Genomic DNA, 13,318 nt, shown 5'->3' on the forward strand with positions numbered 1-13,318 from the left:
TATCATTTACCGTGATATCATGCGCTTATATATAATGCTAAGAAGAAGAATATTAGGAAATACATATCACCCAAAAATGTAATATGTTCCACTGATATTTAATACTATATATAAATATATACTTATATAAAAACACAAACACATACATATATGTGTTTGTACTTATATAAATATGTGTACTGCTAAACAAATGAGGGAGGGTAGAGGCATGGGGAAGTGGTCTCGTCCTCCACGAAGCTATCAGATAACCCAAAAAGAGAGTCCCTCCCAGAGAGATAATGAAGGAGTGTAGCCTCCTTTGTAGGACAGTGAGAGAAAAGATTTTTTTATAAATAACCCTCACCCACCACGTTGTACCATTATAGCATGCTTCATCACAGGGCTCTTCCCTGTTCTACGAAGGACAGGGGCGTGCTACTACCAGCAGAGATGCAGGAGCACTTAATGAAAGGAAATTCCTACGCACCTATGTGGTATTTGATATGATGGAGTGGGTTAAATATATAAGAGAACACTGGTGAGTTACCAATATCAGACTAGTATTCGCTCCTCTAATTTGATATATTAAAATAAGCGGATTGTGGGAAACATTATTAGTGTCTGACCTACTGTCTCCTTGGTCGACTAGTTTCAAGCCCAACCCCAAGGCTTTTCTTCAGGACCTTAAAGGAGAAAATACTCCCACTTCTAAAGTTAGAATTTAACTCATACTCAATAATAACAAAAACCTGAAAATAAAATGTCATACAGCACCTAATTGGTATGTTAAAATTCCAAAAGTCCTACAAAGGTTGTGGGAGAAACAAAATGATTTAACAATACACAACCCTCGGGCCTTATATCATAATGAAAGCGTTTTTTTGTAGTGCCAAAAAGTAATCAAAGTTTGTGAGCACTCCATGTGCCATATTTCACATTCAAAACACTCACAAACATATAGTGACAGACAATACACACTGACATACAAGGAACATTACATACATGCTTCTTAGACCATGACTGGGCCTCATGAGTTCAGTGGGGAAAAGAAGGACGCCTGTAGTCAAACCCTGTATTTAGCATGAGCAAAAAGATCCAAGGAGATTAAATATGGTCCAGCAACATGGTAAAACCTTGCATGTGCGGTGCGAGCGCTCTCGCACTTACTCTTTTAAGGCTACTCCCTCGCTGAATTACCTGATCGATCATCCATGGACTCCGGCTATTCGGGAGGTGCAGGTTATTGATGCACGCATCGGAAGTACACGTCGACGTCTTGCGGTCGCCCGAACTAGGACGCCTGATGCCTTCATTCCTAAGGATGCTTAATGTCAAAAACACTCCCTTCTGTTTATTTATTCATATTTATCTCCATATAGATCATAGATCATCTTCTCCTGTCTCATTTAGAGACTGGAAAAACATTAATACCTTTCATCTCACCTCCATGCTGACTGAAAGCATAAGTATTATGGAACCAGATCGGTCACTAGCCTCCAGTAACTACCTCAATAGCTTGGACAGGGCTTGTTCCAAGCTAGCCCCCCTAAAAACCACCCGTCGCAATAGAAAATCCCCTTCGGCCCCTTGGTTCTCCGAATCCCTACGTCTTCAAATACACCATTATAGAAATCTGGAAAGACACTGGTGCAGGTACTACAATCCTACTGATAAAATCTCATACAAAAGCGCCCTTTCCAAATATAAAGACCTTATCACTTCCGAAAAAACTATTTACTACTCCTCACAAATCAATCAGGCTCAAAACTCCTCAAGACAATTATTTCAAGTGGTTAATCAACTCTCAAATCCCCCTGCCCCCCCCCTCTGACATATCTCAATCCCTCTGCAACTCCCTTGCTGATTTTTTCAAGGACAAAGTCACTTCGATGTATTCAGTCTTTCTTCACAAACCTTCTTCTAATATCATAAACAAACAATCCTCAGTTATCAACGCTCCTTCTTTCTGTAATTTTAAATCAGTCACTGAGGAACAAGTTTCTCGCTTAATTTCCAATACTAAATCAGAATCTCCCATGGATCCATGTCCTCCTTCTATCCTCAACCTCATCCCAAACGCCATCTCCCCTGCACTGACGAATATCTGCAATGCTATGTTCATTACCGGCTCATACCCTTTAGTCTGGAAAAAGGCCATCATTAAGCCTCTCCTGAAAAAACCTACCCTTGATCCCTCCTCCCATCCAGTTATAGACCCATCGCATGTCTTCCCTTTCCAGCGAAAATATTCGTAAAAGCTATGAACATACAAATCTCCCAATTTATTGATGGAAACAATCTACTGGACGAGACCCAATTCGGGTTTAGGCAGGGACACGGGACCGAAACTGCTTTAATAAAAGCAGCAGACGAAATAAGAATGACACTGGACAGAGGAGGAGCGGCAGTATTAATACTGCTTGATCTATCTGCGGCGTTAACATGGTCGATCACGCTACCCTGATCGACCGTGTCTCAGCAATTGGCATTCAGAACTAGGCCAAAGAACTCCTCGCTTCCTTTCTGGCCAATCATTCACAAGCTGTAAAGCTGGGACCTTTCTTTTCCCATACCTTTTCCCTTCCTTGCGGAGTACCACAGGGCTCCTCGCTAAGTCCGACCCTATTTAACATTTATGTTTCGGACTTAGCGAGGGTGATTAAGTCTTACGGCATTAGTCTTACGACTTATACCGACGACACCCAACTGGTCCTATCTGTACATAATGATGGAGCAACAATTGAAGCCAACTTTCAAGAGGGAATGCTTGCTATCAGTTCCTGGATGTCATCAAACTGTCTAAAATTAAACTCTGATAAGACAGAGGTTATGACATTCGGGAAACTGGAACCTGCCTGGTCCCCTCGATGGTGGCCCATTGAGATGGGACCTCCACCCGAACCCGTTACCAAGGTTCCCAACCTCGAAGTGATATTTGACGACAGATTGATCTTTCACCATCATGTCAACTCCGTAGTCTCTACCTCCTTCTTCATGCTGAAGAAAATCAAGAAGCTTCTTCCCTACATTCCCACTTCAGCTGGAAAAACACTGATCAGCACTCTCATTTTTGCCAAAACCGACTACTGTAACGCCCTCCTTCTTAATGCTCAGGAAAAAATTCTTAATAGGCTTCAGCTAGTGCAGAATGCCTCAGCCAGAGTCTTGCTGGGCATTCCTAAGTTTACTTCCATCTCCCCTTATATCCAACAGCTTCATTGGCTCCCAGTCAGGAGCCGCACAAAATTCAAGGCATTGTGCATTGCCTATAAAGCAATCAACAACTTAGGCCCGCAATTTCTCAAGGACGCCCTCCGTCTGCTCGAACACTCAAGAACCCTCCGTTCATCCTCAGCTCATCTGCTCAAAGTACAAGGCACAAAAAAAGCTAATTGGGGTGACAGATGTTATGTGATCTCCACAGCTAGACTATGGAATTCACTCCCACTTTCCATCAAAACTGCCCCAACGCTCCTTAGCTTTAGGAAGAAATTAAAAACCTGGCTATTCCCACATTAAGATCTGCCATAGCCATCATTGTGATCAGTGAGCGCCGAGACACCCCAGGGTATTTGCGCGCTTTAAAAATTGCCAAAAACATAAACATATATAGTGTAAAATAATTAATAAAATATATATTTTACATTATCTAATTGTTTATATTGTAATTTAATACTATGTATATTTAAAATACAACCATTACTTTAAAATACATTTCAATATTTTAAATGTATTAATATGATAATTATATGTATATATATTCATAGTAATACATGTAAAATGATAATGAAAAGTTTATCAAATGTAAAATAAATATGTATTTTAATCATGTAACATTATATATATATATATATATATATATATATATATATATATATATATATATTATATATTGAATTAGAAAAAATATATTAAATAATGTAGACAATAAAGAATACATTAAATATATAGAAATCCCCAAAGCACATTTACAAATAATATAAATAATAAAATAAATGTAAAAATAAATAATGTAAACTATAAAAAGTAAAACTAATAATGATGTAAAATCTATTTACCAATATTATGAAAACTAATAGAGTCTACCAATATTAAATATATGATTCCTATTCTTGTTTATGCATTGGTAGTGAAAGTGTTGGACTTTGGAGGGGTTAGATTTACTATTTCTACTTCAGTCACCAAAATGACAGGGAAAGTGCTGGACTTTGGAGGCGTTAGATTTACTATTCTTAAATAAGGCAGTGCAACTGTCTGGAACGTGTTTGACTTTGGAGGGGAGAAATATATTATTCCCACTCCAAACAGTAGAACATTAAGAAAAGTGTTGAACTGTGAAGAGGTTACTTTTACGAATACTATTGCAGTCTAAACAAAAGTAGGGAAAATACTTCACTTCAAAGTAAACACATTACATATATGAATAGCCGTATTCATATTTTAGAATGCCTTGTGGAGGTGGCGGCCGAGGACGTGGGGGGCACACAGGCACCCAGGCATTATTTTACTGTGATTTGCTCCAGGGAGGTGGCCATCCCTGGGGCACTGGGCCTGCCCAAATACATATTTTCAAGTGCACCAGGGAGGTAGTGCCCCCCAGGGCTGTGAGGTGGTGCTGCATGAGCCTTCCTACTTTGTGATTTCTACACATTTGCCCTGGTGGGACCATCACCTCTCTGGGGCTTTATTTACATAATGGTGAGGGGCCACCCTTATCCCCCACCAGGGCTTAATACAAGGCCCGGGGGCGAACACCTCCCCGGGGCAAAATATAAAAGGAATGGGGGGCCGTGAGGACTCCCCCCAGGCTCCAGGGGTAACCACCTCCCCAAGGCAAAATCAATAAAAAAACTGGGAGGTGACTGCCACCTCCCTGGGGCCGACTAGTGCAGATCTTGGAGCCAACAATAGCCCTGGGGACCAGCATCCCCCAAACTGGCTTCTGCTATGTCCCAGGGTGTCCACATCCGGGAAATAGCTTTTTACTCTGACTTGAAAGGAGCTTTGACAGCTCCTACCAAGCCAGAGCAAACATGAACTCTGCTCTCAGCAAGCGAAAGCTGTGAAACCGCTCCCGCTTGCTGAGAGTTGAGTTTACATCTGTTTCCCTGCCTGCTGTCAATCAGACAGTTAAACAGATGGAAGGATTGCTCTTACAGACAGTGAGCTGAATAGTTAGCAGCTCCCAGTCTGTGAGACCAAGGCCGGCACCTGAAGGAAGCGAGGGAACCAGTTGGGACTACGGGGGACATGAGGTTCCCCTGAGTTCCCGAGAGGAAAAGAGGAAAAAGGGACAAACGAAAGATCAGAAACAAGCAGAAAGAGGCAGAGTAAAGGTCAGCAATGAGCAAAAAGAGGCAAGATAACGATGTGAAACAAGCAGAAAGAGCCAGAATAATGGTCATCAATGAGCAGAAAGAGGCAGAATAAAGGTCAGCAATGGGCAGAAAGAGGCAAAATAAAGAGCAGAAACGAGCAGAATGAGGCAGAATAAAAGTCAGAAACCAGCATAAAGAGGCATAATAAAGGTCATCAAGAGGAGAAAGAGGCAAAATAAAGGTGAGAATCGAGTAGAAAGAGGCAAAATAAAGATCATAAACAAGCAGAAAAAGGCAGAACAGAGGTCAGCAATGAGCAGTAAGAGGAAAAATAAAGATGAGAAACAGACAGAAAGAGGCAAAATAAGGTTGAGAAACAAGCAGAAAGAGGCCAGAAACTAGCAGAGCAGAGGCCAGAAATGATCAGAAAGAAGCAAAATAGATGTCAAAAATTAGCAAAAAAAGGCAAAATGCAAGTCAGAAACAAGCAAAAGGAGGATAAATAAAAGTTATCAATGAGTATAAATAAAGGTCAGAAGTGAGCAGAAAAATGCAGAAAAAAAGCAAAAACTCACTCAGGCACTACTACACTCACTCACAGAACAACTCATACATTTACACCTACTCACAGACACAGTCAGACACTCTTGTACCCACTTACAGAATCACTCATACTCTCACCCATTCCCAGACCCACTCAGAGACCCACACACCCATGCAGACACCCATATGCCCACTTACAGACCCATTCAGACTCTCTCACATCCACTTACAACCCTACTCAGATACTCATACACCCACTGAGACACTCATGCACACACCCACACACTCAGTGTCAAAGGTTAGTGATTACAGTTAGGGAACAAAATTAAAAAACCTTACACATCTTCTTAAAAACCAACGGTTACAGGGACGTTATAGTTAGGAAATAGAAATGCAAAACCAATACAGATTCACTGAAAAAAACAAAAGTTACATGGACGTTATAGTTAGGAAATAGTATATAAATAACATTAGAACATCACTGAAAAAAACAAATGTTGCAGGGACGTTATTGTTAGGCTCAGATTTCACTTGTATAAATCCAGTGACATTTAGCAGTTATAATTACCTGAGATAGCTAAGACTTATGCACCCCAAGTGCACTGCTTATGACCTCACAAAGTACAGCATTAATGACATGGTCAGTGACATAACTGATGACATATTTCTTGATTAACTTCCCACCCAATATCTCTACAAACCTACTATCCTGCAACTAAAATATAGGTAAAGGAAATAAGTATTCCATAAATTACATAATTGAAAATCAATTAAATAATGAATTAGTAATTTATAAGTAACTTTTGCTATTCCCACCCTACTTTATTCAACTGTAGCGAAAGTGTTGGACTTCAGAGGAGGTAAATTTCATATTTCTACTCTAGTCAGTGTAATAACAGGGAAAGCAGTGGACTTCGGAGGGTTGAAATTGACGATCCCCTCTTCAGTCAGTAAAACAGTAGGGAAAGCCTTAGACTTTGATGGGTGAAATGTCATATTCTTTCTCCAGTCTAAGCAACAGTAGGGAAAATTAATGGACTTCGAATGGGTTCCCACTCCAGTCTATACAACAGTAGGAAAAGTGTTGTATTTTGGAGGGGTAAAATTTACTATTCCCAATTCAAACAAGGGAACAGTTGGGAAAGCACTGGATTTCGAGGGGGAAAATTTACTATTCCCACTCCAGTCAGCACAATAGTAGGGAAACGTTTGTACATTAGAAGGGTAAAATGTATTATTCACACTCCAGTCTGTGCAACAGTTGGGAAATCATTGGATTTCAGATGAGTGACATTCTCTATTCTAACTCCATTCTCTGCAATATTTAAAAAATAGAGTTAGATTTCAAAGGGGAAACATTTACTATTCCCACTCCAATCTCTGCAACAATAAAAAACAAAGAATTGTATTTCAAGGGGTGAAATGTGCTATTCCCACTCCAGTCTGTGCAAAAGTAGGGAAAGTGTTGGACTTTGGAAGAGTAAAATGTCCTACTCCTACTCCAATCAGCTCAACACAGAAGAAAGAGTTGAACTGGGAAGAGGTTAATTTTACTATTCCTACTGCAGTTTAAGCGAAAACAGGGAAAATACTTCACTTCAAACACATTACAAATATGAGTACCCCATGAATGTAGAAAAACGTATTCGCCAGTAGGTAGTTATAGTTAGGATCTTCTTTCTATTCAAAAAGCATTTATTCTTTTGCCAATATCTTTGGCGCCGTTTGACGAATCATCACAAATTTTTCAAAACTAATGAACCACTCTGGTCAGCTTCTGTCTAAAACATTTTAGTGGTGATTTGTCAAGCGGGGGCCAAGAAAGAAGGGGGGCCCCAAAATGCGTTCTTGTTATGTTAATTGCCATAGGAAACTTTAGACAAAGCTACAGCCCAAACTGCTGAATGGAATTACACCAAATTTGGCAAAAAGGTAGGTCTTGGCCTAGAAAATTAGTTTGTTTTAAATGGTGTAAATCCATTCAGTAGTTGCTGAGAAATTCAAATGGATATCTGAGCACCGAGGAGGGTTTGCGAACCTTCCCGGGCACAAGCTTCACTCTGATTCGTTGCCAACACTCTAAACCAGAATGTGTTGGCAGCCATCTTGTGACTCAGTGACTGACTCACAACAAAAAGGTAAAAAAAAGGTAAAAAATTAGAAAAGGGGGCAGAGTAGAAACACCCACAAGGACCCCAGGCCCAAAAAAAGCGTTTTTTTTAAAAGAAATTTGGCCGAATTTGTGCTGGCTTTCCGAATCTAGCCGAAATAATTGTTTTTTTTTTAAAGCGCGGTCTCCCATGCTTTGTTTTTCAAAAAGTCCCCGGGTGGGCCAGGTCCCAGGGGCAAATGTAATTGATGGTGTGGGGGCCCGCCCTCACAGCCCCTTCGACGGCCACCTCCCTGGGGCTTTATAATTTATGAGTGGTGGCCCATAGCCCCCCTGTAGCCCCGGGGACAGCCATCTCCCCAGGGCTTTATTTGAATAAGGGCGGGGACCTCGTGGGCCCCCTCCAGCCCAGGGGATGCCACCTCCCCGGGGCTTTAATATTATTGAGTGGGGGGCCTCGTGGGCCCCCCAAGCTCCAGGGCCGCCACCTCCCAGTCAGCTGTAACTAATAATTAGTGTGGGGGACTCGAGCCCCCCCACACTGCCCTGGGGACCACCACCTCCCCAGGCATAAAATATGTAAATATGGGGGTCCGTTGTGGACCCCGTGGACCACCACCTCCCCGGGGCTATCTACATTTTGGAAGGGGCCGCACTCCCCCCTTCATTGAGCCCTTTATTGCCCTGGGGACTGCCACCCTCCAGGGCCGGCTCCTGCAATGTCCCAAAGTGCCCACCTCTGGGACATTGCCTTTTGCTATGGCAGGGCAGGAGCACGACTCCTGCCCTGCCATAGCAAATACTACTTGGCTTTGTTGAGAGCAGGTAACAAAGCAAAGCAGATTGCTTTTGGACAAGGGGAGCTACATGTCAGCTGTTCCCTTTGTCCAAAAGCAATGCTGCCTAATGCAGGAGGCGGCGAGCCGGCTGGGACCATGGGGGGATTGGGGCATACCCCAAGGTCCCCAATGCTGAGGGCCAGCCCCGAGTGATGGGTCCCCGGGGCCAGAAGTGGCCCAGGAGGGGGTCACTTGGCCCCCTCCCCTTTATTATTTTTTTAAAGAGGCCATGCCCTTTGAATGGGGTCCCTGGGGCCAATAGTGGCCCGGGGGGGGGGGGGGGCACTAGGCTCCCTCCCCTTTAATTTTTTTTAAAGGCAAGCCCCAGGGGCCCCCATTCCCAATAAATATATATTTTTTAAAATAGGTCATGCCCCGGGGTATGGGGTCCCTGGGACCAAAATTGGCCTTGGGAGGGGGCCGTCTGGCCCTCTTCTCCTGTTTTAATTTTTTTAAAGGGTCAGGCCCTGGAGGATGAGGGCCATACAGACCGCTTCTAAAAATATATATATATTTTTTAAAACAGCATCTCACCGTAGGCCCCACTTCCTCCTTTCACCACTCTGCAAACACACCCCCTGTTGCATTCTATGTTGGGAAATTAAGTCCCCTTGAATACTGAGGGTACCTGGTGGCCAACTAGCCCACTAGAAGCCTCCTGTAAGCGCCAAACAGTTGGATTGCAGAGAGTTGGTCCAAGGCAAGCCCCTTTTTCCACCACTCTGCAAACACGCTTCTTGGCGCACTGCTGGTGGGGCGATGAGGTCCTTTTGTGTCCTAAGGACCTCAGGACACTAGTGGACTTCATCCCCCAAGTAGCAGTGTGCCAGGTGCTGCGTTTGCAGATTGATGTGAAAAGGGGGCGTGGCCTCAGACCACTCTCAGCAATCCAGCTGTGTGGGGCATACTGGAGGTACCTGGTGGGCTAGTTGGCCCCAGGGACCCTCAGGAGGAAAGGGCAGTCATTCCCCAACCGGGAGCATGGCGGGCGGTGCTTTTGCAGAGTGGTGGAGAAATGGGGCGTGGCCTGTGTCCACCGCTGAGCAAACCGACTGTGTGGGCCTTACTGGAGGTAAGAGATCGGCTAGTTGGCCCCTAAGAACACCCAACAGTGAAGGGGAGTTTAATCCCCATCGAAGAGCGTGCCAGGCAGCAAGTTTACAGAGTAGTGGACAAAGGGGGAGTGGCCTGTTATTAGAACTTAGCAATCCAGCTCTGTGGTACTTACTGGAGGTAATAGGAGGGGTAGTTGGCCCCCAAAGATGTCCTTGGGGGCCAAGTACCCCTCTTGTTACCTCCAGTAAGCCCCACACAGATGGACTGCTAAGATGTCTTCGGAGGCCATGCCCCCTTTTTTTACCACTCTGCAAACGCGCCTCCTGGCAGACTACGGGATGGGGGATGAAGTCCACTTTACTCCTGGGGGACTTTGGGGGCCAAGAAGCCCTCCTGGTACCTCCTGTAAGTCCTACGCAGAGGAATTCCTGAGCGCTGGTCGGAGGCGAGCACCCTTTCTCTGCCACTCTGCAAACGCGACTACTTGTTAAAGAAGCCTCTTTCTGCACCTCTGACTTAGAGGTAGTTTTAATCCCCCTTCCCTATTATGTAATAGGGCCTTACAGGGGAGGTCATGCCAATCATAGGGGTACCCCAACCCATTGTGTACCCTAGTGTATGTAGGTGTTTTCAATGTATTCTAAGTGTCTTTTAGCAAAGCACTGGCTCTAGGCCTGGTTAAGCGGAGTCAGTTACCATTAGTACCTGTCAGAAAGTTGGGGGCACAGGATGACTTTGCAACAAGGCCTCTTTCTGCACCTCTGTTGGTTCTTTCTGCTTTTCTCTTGCTTCTTTCTGCACATTTCTTCCTCTTTCCACACATATCCTACCTCTGTAGGCATAGTTAGAAATTAGCATTTAAAAAACCTTTGAAATTCACTGAAAAAAAACATTGGTTTCAGGGGCGTTATAATTAGAAATTAGCATTTAAAAAACCTTAGAAATTCATTGACAAAACCACAGGTTTCAGGGACATTATAGTTAGTGGGACATTTCACTATAGCTAACTGTAACTTGTGCCCCCAAAATGCACTGCTGATGACATCACATATTACATAATTCGTGACACGGTCAGTGACATCACTGATGACATCTCAAATGACATTACTGATGACATCTCCCTGTGTTGTCCCAAGTTGAAGCCGCACTCCCCAGCAACCTGCTTTATTTGATTTAGGCAAACCGACAATGGTATCAGCAAAATTCTCTCAGCCCAATGGGTTTTGGATCACTGTGTATCCTTGATCACGGGCTGACATAATGGCGTACCATACACAGCAGACCATTTGTTTGTTTTACACAATACCCTTTTTTGCCGTCTAGTGGGCTTTCTTGATAAATTGATGCATTCTGGGAAACAAAGTCTCTACTGTGTTTTACTTTTCCCTCCAGTGGGTAGTGATGCCAAAAGTAATTAATTTTAGTAGTTGTCACCCTCCAGTGAGTCGCTTCATATCAATTGTCCAGTTTTAGAATTTGTACCAGTTGACATTACGAATCTATGCCCAGATGCATCAACGAAAATTGCATTCGCAAACGGTGCGAATCGCAAAATTCGGCCGTTTGCGAATGCAATTCATGTGTTTGGTATGCATCATTTTTTTCCGGTTTTCGCAAATGTAGGAATCGCTATATATTTTGCGATTCTCTAAAAAAGTCGCAAAAATTGCGATTCCTTGAAAAATTGCGAAAAAATGCAATGCATCAAAATTAGCAATTAGCGATTTTGTTGGAATTCGCTATTTGGAATTCCTAAAATAAGAAGAAGTTGAACCTGGTGCTAATTTCACTAAGTGGTATAACTGGATCTGTCAATCACTTCTACAGCATTTAAGGACCTCTCAGACCTTGACCCAGTCTTTCAAGATGGCTGCACTTTACTTTTTGGCACGCAGGCAGAGGCTGAGAGCAGCTGCAGGTTGGAGGAGAAGGCTGATAGAGGAGAGAATCTTCAGAGTGCGCATTACCTTATTGGGGCAGACTGAGGCTGAGATATATAAGAAATATAGGCTGAATGCCAATTTAATTTTAGATTTAATCCAGGAATTGGACCCAATCATGCAGAGGCAAACACGCAGGACACAAGCCATACCTACCCATGTGCAGGTATTGTGTTCATTGCACCTCCTTGCATCTGGGTCATTTCAGGGTGTAGTGGCCATTGCTGGTGGTGTGTCCCAGAGTTCCCTTTCCAGATTTTTTAATGCCTTTCTAAATGCCATGTTACATAGAATAAGGTTTCATATCAAATTTCCAAGCACACAGCAGGATTTAATGAAGACAAAACTGGATTTCTACAACATGGCACAATTTCCTCATGTAATTGGCTGTGTAGATGGTACACATGTCCCCATTTGTCCACCCTCAGAAAATGAATATATTTATCGCAATAGGAAATGCTTCCATTCTCTCAATATTCAAGCTGTCTGTAATGCCAAAACCATAATTACAGACCTAGTTGCTAGTTACCCAGGAAGTGCCCATGACTCATTCATATTTAGACATAGTGCCATTCATGCTAGACTGCTAGCTGGTGAATTTGGAGATGGATACCTACTAGGTAAATGATTCATTCCACTCAACAAATTTATACTTGAACTGCACACATGTATGCTTACATTACATTTACATTGCTTTCCATTGCAGGAGATAGTGCCTATGCAGTGAGGTCTTACATCTTAACTCCATACCTAAATCCAAGTACAAGGAAAGAGCAGCACTACAACCAGGCGCACATATCAACAAGGAATGTCATAGAGCGGACCTTTGGAGTGATGAAATCACGCTTCAGGATTCTGCATAGAACTGGAGGAGCATTACAGTACCAACCTGAAATTTGTTGTAAAATTGTAGCAGCATGTGCAATGCTACATAATCTAGCAACTGAAAGAGGAATAGAACTTGAAGCGGACGATGTGTTACCTCCAAATATAATTCAGCCTCCTCAACCACAACCAAGAGCACAAGGGCCAGAGGCAGCAGAGGGCAGAAGGAGAAGAGCAGACATCACACAGCATTACTTCTAAATGAGGTAAGAAATAGTCTGAAAAAGTAATTTGATTGCAAGCAATGTGAAGTTTAATTGTACATGGAAAAAAATAGCTAGTTAAATGAAACTACTTACACAGTATTTGAAACTTAATTGAGGCCTTTCAAATCAGGCATGTACAATGGAAAAGCAGTGCATCAATAACAAATTATAAACAGAAATACCCAGCAAGATGTATTGTAATGTCATTTTTTGTGCCCACGCACTTCTAATGCCTTCCCAGGACTTTTTCCAGGGTGCATGTTGGCATTTGTGCCATCATTCTGCTTCCTAACACTTCTCCGTGTGCCAGTCAAGCAATGGTCAGATGTGCCACTTTCAGCACTGTTGTTCAACTGCTCCTCCATTGGCAATTGCTTTTCAGGGGATGCCTTGGGCCTTGATTTTTCAGATGGCTCTAAGGTACCCCCCATGCCTTTTTGAA

The sequence above is a fragment of the Lissotriton vulgaris genome, chromosome 3_1 (assembly GCF_964263255.1).
Source record: "Lissotriton vulgaris chromosome 3_1, aLisVul1.2, whole genome shotgun sequence".
Classification (NCBI taxonomy): Eukaryota; Metazoa; Chordata; class Amphibia; order Caudata; family Salamandridae; genus Lissotriton; species Lissotriton vulgaris.